Genomic DNA, 16,280 nt, shown 5'->3' on the forward strand with positions numbered 1-16,280 from the left:
ATACTTGCAACGCATATCTTATAACAATTCTTAACTCGCCAATTTCTGCCACGTCAATTTTTGGCGCCGTTGCCGGGGAGTTGCAATAGAGTACTAAAGTTATTAATTGGAATTTATTTATTTGCATTTTATTTTATTTTGCTACTATGAGCTGCTTGTTTCTTTCGCTAGATGACGCGTTCACTTCTTGATCCAAGCTTGCCAGTATTCGATCCTGAGATTGAAAGAACTATTTCACGAATAAGGCAAGCTCGGCATCAGTTAGTCCTCTCTGAGGGCGGATCTGAAACGTCATTTGAGGAAGAAACCAGCCCCCGTTCTACTGATTCGGTTGATTTACGTATAGGTGACATGGCAGTACCTAGGAGAGTTACTATCCAGGAGGCTGGAGCCCCTGATTTTTCAATGCAACCGTTTCAAGCGCATCATCCAGCGGTGGCTACAGACTTTGAAATAAAGACCGCACTGCTCAATTTGATGCCCAAGTTTCATGGCTTACCTGCTCAAGAGCCTATCAAGCACCTGAGAGATTTTCAAGCAGCCTGTTCTACTGTCAGGTGTGATGGTGCAGATGAAACTTCAATTTTGCTGAAAGCCTTCCTGTTTTCTCTTGAGGAAAAGGCAAGAGAGTGGTACTACACTCAACCCGATGCAACTGTATCCAATTGGGATACACTCAGAAGAGAATTTTTGGAAAATTTCTTTCCAGCTGAAGTTACTGAAAAACTGAGGAAAGATATTTCCATGATTTTCAGGATGATTCTGAAACTCTCTATGAGTACTGGGAGCACTTCAATAATCTTCTGGAAGGTTGCCCTCACCATATGATTGACAAGATAGTATTACTCGGCTACGTCACACAGGGCATGAGGCCCCAAGATAAGACCACATTGGAAAGTGCTAGCAATGGGTCTATGAAAAAGTACAAGACCACTGATGAGGCATGGCAATTGATCAGCGACTTAGCTGAATCTACTAGGAATCATAGGCAGAAATAAGGCCGTGCAAAAGCCGTTGCAGAAGTATCCTCTAGCAGAGAGACTGCTGCTTTAACTCAGAGTATCTGTGAAATGACCAACTTACTGAAGCAGATGCAATTGAATCAACAACAAGTTCAGCAAGCTCAACCTTCTCCAACACAGCAAAACCAACAGTTAGTCCCACAGAGTTTGCGGAATTTGTGCTGATTATAGCCATTATACTGATGAATGTCCGCAGCTCCAGCAGGAAGACAACACCGTGGCAGCCACTCATAACTTCTATGACCGCCCCAACCAAGGGTACAATCAAAGTGGCAATTACAACCATGGATGGCAGGACAATTCTAACCAGAATTGGAGGGACAACAACAGAGGAGGCAGAGATAATCAGGGAAATTAGAGGTGGAATAACAACAATAATAGGCAGCAGAACCAGTACCAGCCTTATAGAGCACCTCACCTGAGGCAATCCCAAGAACCACAGAATACCCAACAGCAAACATCTCAAACTACCTATCCTTCGTCTTCTACGAATGATGACTTACTACAATCTATTGATCGGAGACAACAAACCATAGAAAATAACATTAATGCCACTCTGAATGGTCTGAACGCTACTTTGCAAGCTCTTGTCTCCCAGATTGGATCAATGAATAACTCCAATAACCAACCTTTGAGCTCTAGTGGAATTCCCTCTCAACCGTTACCCAATCCCAAGGGTGGTATTAATGCCATCACCCTAAGGTCTGGAACCACATTGCAGGAGAGGAACCAGGTGGAGCCAAGCCCACCAGAACACACCTCAGCTGAAGAGGTAGTGGAAATAGAAGATGTTGAAGAGGAAGAAGACATACAAGACATAACTGAAAAAGAAGAAGTTTAACCACAGGAGGAAGCATCAAAAGGCACAGACACTGCAGAAGACACCACTCCTATTCCATTTCCACAACTTGCAAGGAAGCCCAGGAAGCAGCTGGAACCTGATCCAAAAATGGTAGAGATATTCAAAAAGGTTGAGGTAACTGTTCCTCTATTTGATGTTATTCAACAGGTACCTAAGTATGCAAAGTTTCTAAAAGATTTATGTATACATAAGGACAAAATTAATGAATTAGAAACTATTCCTTTAGGAAGTTCCATATCTGCTTTAATGGGTGGTTTACCTGAAAAGTGTAGTGACCCAGGTCCTTGTATGGTTAATTGTACTATTGGTGGTGTAGTATTTTCTGATTGCATGTGTGATTTAGGAGCATGTGTGAGTATAATGCCTTTGTCTATATATGATATTTTGAGGCTTCCCCCCTTAAAAAGGTCGGCAGCTTGTTTTGTGTTAGCAGATAAAAGCATTATTACAGTGGCTGGAGTTGCTGAAGATGTATTAGTGGGCATTAAGGGACTCACGTTCCCCATTGATTTTTATATCCTGGAAATGTCCCAAAATGACTCAGACAAGCCATCATCAATCCTACTCGGAAGGCCATTCCTGAAGACCTCAAAGTTTAAATTAGATGCTTTTTCAGGAACATACTCTTTTGAAATAGATGGCCGAGTAGTGATCTTCAATTTGAATGGAGTTATGAAGCATCCTCCGGAGGATCATTCTATCCTCAAGTGTGACATTATAGATGAAACCGTGGCTGAAGTCCATCAGGAGGAATTTGAAGAGAAGCACGCAGGACAAGGTCCAAGTGTGGGGACATTCTCAGAGGACAATGACAGTGCTCTACCACTGTTACCAACTCCAGACAACCCAGAGCCTGACCATGATCAGAAGTTAGAGCTAAAACCCCTTCTTCCACACCTTAAATATGCTTACCTTAAAGACAAGCAGAAGTTTTCAGTTATCATTGCAAGGGAGCTCACTTCTCAACAAGAAGAGCAGTTACTTGGTGTGCTGAGGAGGCACAAAAAGGCAATTGGTTGGAGTTTGGCAGACATAGTAGGCATCAACCCTCAAGTCTGTGAGCATAGAATATTTTTAGAAGAGGGAGCAAGACCTGTCCGTCAACCCCAGAGAAGACTGAACCCCACTATCCTCGAGGTTGTCAAAAAAGAAGTGACCAGACTACTAGAGGCAGACATCATCTACCCCATCTCATGGCAAAGAAGTCTGGAGTCACTACAGTGAAGAATGAGCATGGAGAGCTCATGGCAACCAGAGTTCAGAACGCCTGGAGGGTCTGCATTGACTACAGACGCCTCAACCAAGCAACCCGTAAGGATCACTATCCTCTTCCATTCATTGATCAAATGCTGGATCGCCTGTCAGGAAAATCGCATTATTGTTTTTTAGATGGTTACACAGGTTATTTCCAGATTCATATAGCCCCTGATGATCAGGAAAAGACCACTTTTACGTGTCCTTTTGGGACTTATGCTTACAAGAGAATGCCCTTTGGCTTGTGCAATGCACCAGCTACTTTCCAAAGGTGTATGATGAGTCTTTTCTCTGATATTATTGAGGACTGTATGGAAGTTTTTATGGATGATTTTAGTGTATACGGCGATTCCTTTAGCCTTTGCTTAGATGGATTATCTAGAGTATTAGATAGATGTGTCAGTACAAACCTTGTATTAAATTTTGAGAAATGTCACTTTATGGTAAAACAAGGTATTGTACTAGGACATGTTGTGTCTAATACTGGCATTTCTGTAGATCCAGCAAAGGTGGATGTTATTTCTAGTTTACCTTACCCCTTGGTGCACGAAATTGTGATCTCTGGTAATGGCTCCAAAAACTTGGTGCTCTAATCTCAATTCATAATTTGTCACAACTTCGATACAACTAGCAAGTGCACTGGGTCGTCCAAGTAATAAACCTTACGTGAGTAAGGGTCGATCCCACGGAGATTGTTGGTATGAAGCAAGCTATGGTCACCTTGTAAATCTCAGTCAGGCGGATATAAAATAGTTATGGAGTTTTCGAAAACATATAATAAAATAAAGATAGAAACACTTATGTAATTCATTGGTGAGAATTTCAGATAAGCGCATAGAGATGCTTTCGTTCCTCTGAACCTCTGCTTTCCTGCTGTCTTCATCCAATTAGTCTTACTCCTTTCTATGGCTGGCTTTATGCAAAGGCATCACCATTGTCAATGGCTACATCCCATCCTCTTGTGAAAATGGTCCAAATGCTCTGTCACAGCACGGCTAATCATCTGAGGTTCCCGATCATGCTGGAATAGGATTCACCCTCCTTTTGCGTCTGTCACTACGCCCAGCAATCGCGAGTTTGAAGCTCGTCACAGTCATTCAATCCCTGAATCCTACTCGGAATACCACAGACAAGGTTTAGACTTTTCGGATTCTCATGAATGCCGCCATCAGTCTAGCTTACACCACAAAGATTTTGATTAAGAGATCTAAGAGATACTCATTCAATCTAAGGTAGAACGAAAGTGGTTGTCAGGCACGCGTTCATAGGGAATAATGATGATTGTCACATTCATCACATTCAGGTTGAAGTGCAAATGAATATCTTAGAAGCGGGATAAGTTGAATTGAATAGAAAAACAGTAGTACTTTGCATTAATCTTTGAGGAACAGCAGAGCTCCACACCTTAATCTATGGAGTGCAGAAACTCTACGTATGAAAATACATAAGTGAATAGAGGGTAGGCATGGCCGAGTGGCCAGCCTCCCATGGAGGTCTAAAGATCTACAAAATGATCAAAAGATGTCTAATACAATAGTAAAAAATCCTATTTATAATAAACTAGCTACTAGGGTTTACAAAAGTAAGTAATTGATGCATAAATCCACTTCCGGGGCCCACTTGGTGTGTGCTTGGGCTGAGCTTGAAGTCTACACGTGGAGAGGTCATTCTTGGAGTTGAACGCCAGCTTTTGTGCCAGTTTGGGCGTTGAACTCCACTTTGCAACTTGTTTCTGGCGCTGGACGCCAAAATTGGGCAGAGAGCTGGCGTTGAACGCCCGTTTGCATCATCTAAACTTGGGCAAAGTATGGACTATTATATATTTCTGGAAAGCCCTGGATTTCTACTTTCCAACGCAATTGGAAGCACGCCATTTTGAGTTCTGTAGCTCCAGAAAATTCATTTTTAGTGCAGGGAGGTCAGAATCCAACAGTATCAGCAGTCCTTCTTCAACCTCTGAATCTGATTTTTGCTCAAGTCCCTCAATTTCAGCCAGAAAATACCTGAAATCACAGAAAAACACACAAACTCATAGTAAAGTCCAGAAATGTGAATTTAACATAAAAACTAATGAAAACATCCCTAAAAGTAACTAGATTTTACTAAAAACATACTAAAAACAGTGCCAAAAAGCGTATAAATTATCTGCTCATCACAACACCAAACTTAAATTGTTACTTGTCCCCAAGCAACTAAAAATCAAATAGGATAAAAAGAAGATAATATACTATAAATTCCAAACTATCAATGAAACATAGCTCCAATTAAATGAGCGGGACTTATAGCTTTTTGCCTCTTGAATAGTTTTGGCATCTCACTTTATCCATTGAGGTTCAGAATGATTGGCATCTATAGGAACTCAGAGTTCAGATAGTGTTATTGATTCTCCTAGTTCAGTATGATGATTCTTGAACACAGCTATTTTATGTGTCTTGGCCGTGGCCCTAAGCACTTTGTTTTCCCGTATTACCACCGGATACATAAATGCCACAGACACATAATTGGGTGAACCTTTTCAGATTGTGACTCAGCTTTGCTAAAGTCCCCAATTAGAGGTGTCCAGGGTTCTTAAGCACACTCTTTTTTTGCTTTGGACCTTGACTTTAACCGCTCAGTCTCAAGTTTTCACTTGACACCTACACGCCACAAGCACATGGTTAGGGACAGCTTGGTTTAGCCGCTTAGACCAGGATTTTATTCCTTTGGGCCCTCCTATCCACTGATGCTCAAAGCCTTGAGAACCTTTTTATTTGCCCTTGCCTTTTGGTTTTAAGGGTTATTGGCTTTTTGCTCTTGCCTCTTGGTTTTAAGAGCTTTTGGCTTTTTCTGCTTGCTTTTTCTTTTTTTTTTCTATTTTTTTTCGTCTATTTTTTTTTTCTGCAAGCTTTGTTCTTTGCTGCTTTTTCTTGCTTCAAGAATCATTTTTATGATTTTTCAGATTATCAAATAACATGTCTCCTTATCATCATTCTTTCAAGAGCCAACATATTTAACATTCATAAACAACAACTTCAAAAGACATATGCACTGTTCAAGCATACATTCAGAAAACAAGAAGCATTGTCACCACATCAATATAATTAAACTAAGTTCAAGGATAAATTCGAAACTCATGTACTTCTTGTTCTTTTGAATTAAAACAGTTTTCATTTAAGAGAGGTGATGGATTCATAGGACATTCATAACTTTAAGACATAGTTACTAAATACTAATGATCATGTAATGAAGACACAAACATGGATAAGCACTTAACATAGAGAAAACAAAAAACAGAGAATGTAAGAACAAGGAATGAGTCCACCTTAGTAATGGTGGCGTTTCCTTCTTGAGGAATCAATGATGTCCTTGAGCTCTTCTATGTCTCTTCCTTGTCTTTGTTGCTCCTCCCTCATTGCTTTTTGATCTTCTCTTATTTCATGAAGGATGATGGAATGCTCTTGATGTTTCACCCTTAATTGTCCCATGTTGGAACTTAATTCTCCTAGGGAGGTGTTGATTTGCTCCCAATAGTTTTGTGGAGGAAAATGCATTTGAGGCATCTCCGGGATCTCATGGTGATGAGCTTGAAAGGGACCTCGGGGATCACCTTCTTCTTGACCACAACATCATAGAAGTGGTCTTGATGAGCTTTGGAGATGAATCTTTCCATCTCCCATGACTCGGAGGTGGAAGCTTTTGTCTTCCCTTTCCCTTTTCTAGAGGATTCTCCGGTCTTGGGTGCCATCAATGGTAATGGAAAAACAAAAAGCTTATGTTTTTACCACACCAAACTTAGAATATTGCTCGCCCTCGAGCAAGAGAAGAAAGAATAGATGAAGAAGAAGAGAGGGTTGTGTTGTGTGAAAATGAGGAAGAATGGAGGGCTATATATAGGGAAGGGATGGGGGTAATTTCGGCCATATAGGGTGGTTTTGGGTGGAAAATTGATTTTGAATTTTGAAGGTAGGTGGGGTTTATGAGGTAGGTTTATGGGGAAGAGTGGATGGATGTGAGTGGTGAAGTGGTGATAGGGAAGAGAGATTGAGGTGATTGGTGAAGAGTTTTGGGGAAGAGTGTTTATAGGATTGTGTGAAAGAGGGGTGAGAAGAAGTGAGTGGAGGTAGGTGGGGATCCTGTGGGGTCCACAGATCCTGAGGTGATCCTGTGGGGTCCACAGATCCTGAGGTGTTCAAGGATTTACAACCTTGCACCAAATTAGGCATGTAAAATGCCTTTGCACACAACTCTGGGCGTTCAGCGCCAGATTGGTGCTTGTTCTGGGCGTTGAACGCCCATTTGTTGCCCATTTCTGGCGTTGAACGCCAAAACTATGCTTGTTCTGGGCGTTCAGCGCCAGCTCTTCTCCAGGGTGCATTTCTGGCGTTCAAACGCCCAGATGCTGCCCATTTCTGGCGTTCAGCGCCAGAACCATGCTCTGTTCTGGCGTTGAACGCCCAAAACATGCTTCTTACTGGCGTTTAAATGCCAGTAAGGTCTTCCTCCAGGGTGTGATTTTTCTTCTGCTGTTTTTGATTCCGTTTTCAATTTTTATATTTATTTTGTGACTCCACATGATCATGAACCTAATAAAACATGAAAAACAATGAAAATTAGATAAATAAACATTGGGTTGCCTCCTAACAAGCGCTTCTTTAATGTCAATAGCTTGACAGTGGGCTCTCATGGAGTCTCACAGATGTGCAGAGCTTTGTTGAGACCTCCCAACACCAAACTTATAGTTTGACTGTGGGGGCTCTGGTTGACTCTATTTTGAGAGAAGCTTTTTATGCTTCCTCTCCATGTTTACAGAAGGATAACCTTGAGTTGTAAACACACGGGAGTCCCCATTCAATTGAAGGACTAATTCTCCTCTGTCAACATCAATCACAGCTCTTGCTGTGGCTAGGAAGGGTCTTCCAAGGATGATGAATTCATCCTCATCCTTCCCAGTATCTAGGACTATGAAATCAGCAGGGATGTAAAGGCCTTCAACCTTTACTAACACGTCCTCTACTTGTCCATAAGCCTGTTTTCTTGAATTGTCTGCCATCTCTAATGAGATTTTAGCAGCTTGCACCCCATAGATTCCCAGTTTCTCTATTACAGAGAGGGGCATGAGGTTTATCCCTGACCCAAGGTCACATAGAGCCTTCTCAAAGGTCATGGTGCCTATGGTACAAGGTATTACGAACTTTCCAGGATCCTGTTTCTTCTGAGGCAATGTCAGTTGATCCAGATCACTTAGTTCATTGGTGAACAAGGGAGGTTCATCTTCCCAAGTCTCAATACCAAATAATTTGGCATTCAGCTTCATGATTGCACCAAGGTACTTGGTAACTTGCTCTTCAGTAACATCCTCATTCTCTTCAGAAGATGAATATTCGTCAGAGCTCATGAAGGGCATAAGGAGGTTCAATGGAATCTCTATGGTCTCTAGATGAGTCTCAGATTCCTTTGGTTCCTCAAAGGGGAACTCCTTATTGATCACTGGACGTCCCAGGAGGTCTTCCTCCTTGGGATTCACGTCCTCTCCTTCCCTTACAGGTTTGGCCATGGTGATCAATTCAATGGCCTTGCACTCTCCTTTTGGATTTTCTTCTGTATTACTTGGGAAAGTACTAGGAGGGATTTCAGTGATCCTTTTACTCAGCTGGCCCATTTGTGCCTCCAAATTTCTAATGGAGGACCTTGTTTCATTCATGAAACTTACAGTGGCCTTAGATAGATCAGAAACTAAGTTTGCTAAATTAGAGGTATTTTGTTCAGAGTTCTCTGTCTGTTGCTGAGTGGATGATGGAAAAGGTTTACTATTGTTAAACCTGTTTCTTCCACCATTATTAAAGCCTTGTTGAGGCTTTTGATCCTTCCATGAGAAATTTGGATGATTTCTCCATGATAAGTTATAGGTGTTTTCATAAGGTTCACCCATGTAATTCACCTCTGCTATTGCAGGGTTTTCAGGATCATAAGCTTCTTCTTCAGAAGATGCCTCTTGAGTACTATTGGATGCAGCTTGCATTCCATTCAGACTCTGAGAAATCATATTGACTTGCTGAGTCAATATTTTGTTCTGAGCCAATATGGCATTTAGAGTATCAATTTCAAGAACTCCCTTCTTCATAGGCGTCCCATTACTCACAGGATTCCTCTCAGAAGTGTACATGAACTGGTTATTAGCAACCATGTCAATGAGTTCTTGAGCTTCTACAGGCATTTTCTTTAGGTGAATGGATCCACCTGCAGAAGTATCCAATGACATCTTAGCTAATTCAGACAGACCATCATAGAATATATCCAGGATGGTCCATTCTGAAAGCATGTCAGAAGGACACTTTTTGGTCAGTTCTTTGTATCTCTCCCAAGCTTCATAGAGGGATTCACCTTCTTTCTGTCTGAAGGTCTGAACATCCACTCTAAGCTTACTCAGCTTTTGAGGAGAAAAGAACTTGGCTAAGAAAGCTGTGACCAGCTTGTCCCAACAGTTCAGGCTATCTCTGGGTTGAGAGTCCAACCACACTCTAGCTCTGTCTCTTACAGCAAAAGGGAAAAGCATGAGCCTGTAGACTTCAGAATCTACTCCGTTAGTCTTAACAGTATCACATATCTGCAAGAATTCAGTTAAGAACTGAAAAGGATCTTCAGATGGAAGTCCATGAAACTTACAGTTCTGCTGCATCAGAGAAACTAGCTGAGGTTTCAGCTCAAAGTTGTTTGCTCCAATGGTAGGAATGGAGATGCTTCTTCCATGTAAATTTGAATTAGGTGCAGTAAAGTCACCAAGCATTCTCCTTGCATTATTGTTGTTGGGTTCGGCTTTGTCTCTGGATTGTTATAATTTAGCTTCTCTTAGTTTTCTCTTCAGAGTCCTTTCAGGTTCTGGATCAGCTTCAACAAGAATGCCTTTTTCCTTGTTCCTGCTCATAAGAAAGAGAAGAGAAGAAGAAAAGGAATAGGGGTGAAGAAGAATGAAGAATCCAAACACAAGGGTAAGGATAGGAGCAGTGATGTGAGATGAAGAGAAGTGTTAGTAGATGAATAAATAATTAGAAGGAGATGAGGGAGATGGAGAATTTTCGAAAATAATTTTTGAAAAAGAGTTAGTAATTTTTGAAAATAATTTTTGAAAAAAAGGTTAGTTTTCGAAAATTAAAATAAAAAATTAAAATAATTAGTTAATTAAAAAGAAATTTTGAAAAAGAGGGAAGATATTTTCGAAAATTAGAGAGAGAGAGAGAGTTAGTTAGGTAGTTTTGAAAAAGATAAGAAACAAACAAAAAGTTAGTTAGTTAGTTGAAACAAATTTTGAAAAGATAAGGAGTTAGGAAGTTAGAAAAGATATTTTGAAATCAAGTTTTTGAAAAAGATATGATAAGAAAATATTTTTGAAAAGATATGATTGAAATTAGTTTTGAAAAAGGTTTGATTTTTAAAATCACAATTAATGACTTGATTCACAAGAAATCATGAGATATGATTCTAGAACTTAAAGTTTGAATCTTTCTTAACAAGCAAGTAACAAACTTGAAATTTTTGAATCAAAACATTAATTGATGATGCTATTTTCGAAAATTATGAGATAAAATTAAGAAAAAGATTTTTGAAAAATATTTTTATAATCTTCAAAAATAACTAAGAAAAATGAAAAAGATTTGATTTTTGAAAAAGATTTTGAAAAAGATAAGATTTTTAAATTGAAAATTTGATTTGACTCATGAAAACAACTAGATTTTAAAAATTTTTTGAAAAAGTCAAATCTAATTTTCGAAATTTTAAGAAATAAAAAGGGGAAGATATTTTTTTTTATTTTTGAATTTTTAATGATGAGAGAGAAAAACACTAAAAATGCTCAATGCATAGAAATTTTAGATCAAAACAATGAATGCAAGCAAGAATGTTATGAATGTCAAGATGAACACCAAGAACACTTTGAATGTCAAGATGAACATCAAGAACTTATTTTTGAAAATTTTTATTTGCAAAGAAAACATGCAAGACACCAAACTTAGAAATCTTTCATGTTTAGACTCTATGAATGCAAGAATGCATATGAAAAACAAGAAAAGACACAAAACATGAAAACATCAAGATCAAACAAGAAGACTTACCAAGAACAACTTGAAGATCATGAAGAACACTATGAATGCATGAATTTTTCGAAAAATTCTAGATGACTATGCAATTGACACCAAACTTACAATTTGACTCAAGACTCAAACAAGAAACACAAAATATTTTTTATTGTTATGATTTTATGATTTTTTTGTATTTTCTTTTAATTTTTTCGAAAATCATTTTGAAAAAGAAAAATAAGGATTCCAAAATTTTTAATATGAATTCCAGGAATCTTATGCTCTTTAGTCTAAAGCTCCAATCAAAGGGTCAGGCATGGCTTAATAGCCAGCCAAGCTTTAGCATGAATATGAGTGTAATTCATTCAATTTTTGGCCAAAACCTCAGTCCAAAAGAATTTAGACATGGCTTTATAGCCATCCATGCTTCATGAAACACTAGAATTCATTCTTAAAAATTCTGAAGAAAAATATATTTTTGAAAACATTTATTTTATTTTTTTCGAAAACAGATGAGAAAATTTTTTTTTTGAAAGGTTTTTGAAAAATTTTTTTTGAAAAGAAGACAAAAAGAAAATTACCTAATCTGAGCAACAAGATGAACCGTCAGTTGTTCAAACTCGAACAATCCCCGGCAACGGCGCCAAAAACTTAGTGCACGAAATTGTGATCTCTGGTAATGGCTCCAAAAACTTGGTGCTCTAATCTCAATTCATAATTTGTCACAACTTCGATACAGCTAACCAGCAAGTGCACTGGGTCGTCCAAGTAATAAACCTTATGTGAGTAAGGGTCGATCCCACGGAGATTGTTGGTATGAAGCAAGCTATGGTCACCTTGTAAATCTCAGTCAGGCGGATATAAAATAGTTATGGAGTTTTCGAAAACATATAATAAAATAAGGATAGAAACACTTATGTAATTCATTGGTGAGAATTTCAGATAAGCGCATAGAGATGCTTTCGTTCCTCTGAACCTCTGCTTTCCTGTTGTCTTCATCCAATCAGTCTTACTCCTTTCTATGGCTGGCTTTATGCAAGGGCATCACCGTTGTCAATGGCTACATCCCATCCTCTTGTGAAAATGGTCCAAATGCTCTGTCACAGCACGTCTAATCATCTGAGGTTCCCGATCATACTGGAATAGGATTCACCCTCCTTTTGCGTCTGTCACTACGCCCAGCAATCGCGAGTTTGAAGCTCGTCACAGTCATTCAATCCCTGAATCCTACTCGGAATACCACAGACAAGGTTTAGACTTTCCAGATTCTCATGAATGCCGCCATCAGTCTAGCTTACACCACGAAGATTCTGATTAAGAGATCTAAGAGATACTCATTCAATCTAAGGTAGAACGGAAGTGGTTGTCAGGCACGCGTTCATAGAGAATGATGATGATTGTCACGTTCATCACATTCAGATTGAAGTTCAAATGAATATCTTAGAAGCGGGATAAGTTGAATTGAATAGAAAAACAGTAGTACTTTGCATTAATCTTTGAGGAACAGCAGAGCTCCACACCTTAATCTATGGAGTGCAGAAACTCTACCGTATGAAAATACATAAGTGAATAGAGGGTAGGCATGGCCGAGTGGCCAGCCTTGCATGGAGGTCTAAAGATCTACAAAATGATCAAAAGATGTCTAATACAATAGTAAAAAGTCCTATTTATAATAAACTAGCTACTAGGGTTTACAGAAGTAAGTAATTGATGCATAAATCCACTTCCGGGGCCCACTTGGTGTGTGCTTGGGCTGAGCTTGAAGTCTACACGTGGAAAGGTCATTCTTGGAGTTGAACGCCAGCTTTTGTGCCAGTTTGGGCGTTGAACTCCACTTTGCAACTTGTTTCTGGCGTTGGACGCCAGAATTGGGCAGAGAGCTGGCGTTGAACGCCAGTTTGCGTCATCTAAACTTGGGAAAAGTATGGACTATTATATATTGCTGGAAAGCCCTAGATGTCTACTTTCCAAGGCAATTGGAAGCGCGCCATTTTGAGTTCTGTAGCTCCAGAAAATCCATTTTGAGTGCAGGGAGGTCAGAATCCAACAGCATCAGCAGTCCTTCTTCAACCTCTGAATCTGATTTTTGCTCAAGTCCCTCAATTTCAGCCAGAAAATACCTGAAATCACAGAAAAATACACAAACTCATAGTAAAGTCCAGAAATATAAATTTAACATAAAAACTATTGAAAACATCCCTAAAAGTAACTAGATTCTACTAAAAACATACTAAAAATAGTGCCAAAAAGCATATAAATTATCCGCTCATCACCCCTCTTCTGTGAGGGAAGTCTGTTCGTTTCTTGGCCATGCAGGTTTTTACAGGAGATTCATTAAGGACTTCAGTAAGGTAGCACTTCCCTTATCCAGACTACTGCAGAAAGATATTGAGTTCGAGTTCGGTGAAAATTGCAAACAAGCATTTGATAAGCTGAAGACCGCCCTGACTCAAGCTCCAATTGTGAGAGGACCAGACTGGAGCCAACCTTTTGAAATAATGTGTGATGCTTCCAACCATGCCGTAGGAGCAGCACTGGCTCAGCGTGAAGGTAAGGATCCTTTTGTTATTGCTTATGCGTCTAAAACTTTAGATGTCACTCAGTCGAATTACACTACTACTGAGAAAGAGCTTCTTGCTATTGTTTTTGCTCTGGATAAATTCCGAGCCTATTTACTTGGTACTAAAGTAGTAGTGTATTCAGACCACGCAGCTCTAAAGTATTTATTAGCTAAAAAGGAGTCCAAACCAAGGCTTATACGTTGGATACTGCTATTACAAGAATTTGATTTGGAAATTAAGGACAGGAGTGGTAACCAGAATTTAGTGGTAGACCACTTGAGTCGCCTTGAGCATATCACAGATGACTCCACTCCTATAGCTGATAATTTCCCATTTGATAACCTGCAAGCAGTATCTGAGATAGTCCCTTGGTATGTACCTGTAGGTAATTATCTAGTTAGCCGCACCTTCCCTCCGAACTTTTCTAAGCATCAAAGAGACAAGCTGAAAAGCAAGTCTAAATATTATATATGGGATGACCCATATTTATGGAGATGTGGCGCTGACCAGGTAATTAGACGGTGTGTGCCTCAATCAGAATTCCAGTCCATCTTAGAGGCCTGTCACTCATCTGAGTGGAGGACATTTTGGCCCTCAAAGAACTGCTAGAAAAATCTTAGACTGGGGATTCTGGTGGCCTACTCTTTTTAAAGACGCTGCTGAATTTTGTTGATCTTGTTTCCCATGCCAGAAATTTGGTAATATATCCAGGAGGGATGAGATGCCTCAACAAATTATTCTTTTTTGTGAAATTTTTGACGTTTGGGGCATTGACTTCATGGGTCCATTTTCAAATTCTAATAGTTATTTTTATATATTGTTAGCTGTAGATTACGTTTCCAAATGGGTGGAAGCAATTCCTACCCGCACTGATGATGCTAACACTATTGTTTCCTTTGTGAGAAACCATATTATTTGTCGCTTTGGATCACCACGAGCAATCGTGAGCGATCAAGGCACCCATTTTTGTAATAGGAGACCAACAGGATTAATGAAGAAGCATGGGATAATTCATAAGGTGGCAACAGCATACCACCCTCAGACTAATGGGCAAGCCGAGGTGTCAAACAGAGAAATAAAGCGTATCTTGCAGAAGATAGTCAAACCTCATAGAAGAGACTGGAGCACCAGGCTACAAGATGCACTTTGGGCGTACAGAATCGCATACAAAACACCCATTGGGATGAGTCCTTTCCGCTTAGTTTATGGAAAAGCTTGTCATCTCCCTGTTGAAGTAGAGCACAAAGCCTTCTGGGCAGTAAAGGAGTGCAACATAGGAATTGAGAAAGCCTGAGCTGAAAGGAAATTGTAACTGCAAGAATTGGAAAGCCTTCGCCTGGAAGCTTATGAGAACTCAAGACTATACAAGGAGAAGATGAAGGCTGTGCATGATCAGTACATCAGGAGGAAAGAGTTCCAACCTGGAGATTTGGTCCTCCTTTACAAATCTCGACTGAGGCTCATGCCGGGCAAGTTGAGATCAAGATGGGAAGGTCCATACAGAGTAGAGAAGGCCGAACCATACGGAGTTTATCACCTAAGCCATCCTTCAAGCTCTGAACTTATCAAAGTTAATGGACATCGTTTAAAGCTGTACCATGGCGAGCAGCTGAAGAAAAACAAGGAGCTCGAGATCTTCCTCTTGGAAGATCCCCACATAGCCGAAGACTGAGCTAGTGGAGCGTCCAACTTACGGATGTTAAAGCAAAGTGCTAGGTGGGAGACAACCCACCATGGTATGATCATTCTTTTCCTTATTTTTAATTTTCTTATTCAATAACTCTTCTCTTTATTAGTACATTTTGTGCATCTGCATTTGCATATTTTTATTTAAAAAAAAATTGTTACGCCAGGCGACCGCATCATTGACGCGTCCGCGTCGCAAGGAAATGGGAGAAAATAATAAACGAACAGAGAGTCATGCAGGAGCATGGCTGGAGGTGTGCCAGTGGCATAAATCGTCCCACGTGACCGCGTCGCTGACGCGTTCACGTCGATTGGGAATATTGTCCTCCCACGCGACCGCGTGCCCCACGCGGCCGCGTGACCTGGATTTCGACGTAACAAGGGTGCACGACCGAAAGTTATGCTAGAGTGGTGCTGGATTGGTGTTGAGCGCATAATCTTTCCCACGTGGCTGCATGAGCGATGCGACCGCATCATATCCTTCTAAAAGTCCACTCACGCGATCGCATGCCCCACGCGATCGCGTCACCCAAAATTTGGCACTAATATGATTTTGAACAGAGAGTTGTGCGAGTGCGAGGCTACCCTCGCCCCATTAGCCTAAAACGGGTCACGTGACCGCGTGACCGACGCGACCGCGTGCTCCACGCGACCGCGTTGCTTGCGCCGCACAGCACACCCTAATTTGCTAACTATCTTATCTTTTTCTCCTCAAATCCTATTTTCTCTTTTCCCTCCTTATTTCTTCTCCCTCCCTTCCTTCCTTCTTCCTTCTTTCTCACTTTTTACTCTCTCTCACCCCCATTAACAAGGTTTTTCTTTTCTTCTTCTACCCTTTACTCTTCTA

At 40.2% G+C, this 16,280-nt stretch overlaps 1 non-coding gene across 1 annotated transcript; it reads left to right on the forward strand.

Annotated features, from left to right (window-relative positions):
• Positions 1-9,430: 9,430 nt before the first annotated feature.
• Positions 9,431-9,538, forward strand: LOC112732020 (small nucleolar RNA R71). Its single transcript, XR_003167762.1, has one exon. It is a non-coding gene; the product is annotated as a small nucleolar RNA R71 (small nucleolar RNA).
• The last annotated feature ends 6,742 nt before the right edge of the window (positions 9,539-16,280 follow it).

The sequence above is a fragment of the Arachis hypogaea genome, chromosome 12 (assembly GCF_003086295.3).
Source record: "Arachis hypogaea cultivar Tifrunner chromosome 12, arahy.Tifrunner.gnm2.J5K5, whole genome shotgun sequence".
Classification (NCBI taxonomy): Eukaryota; Viridiplantae; Streptophyta; class Magnoliopsida; order Fabales; family Fabaceae; genus Arachis; species Arachis hypogaea.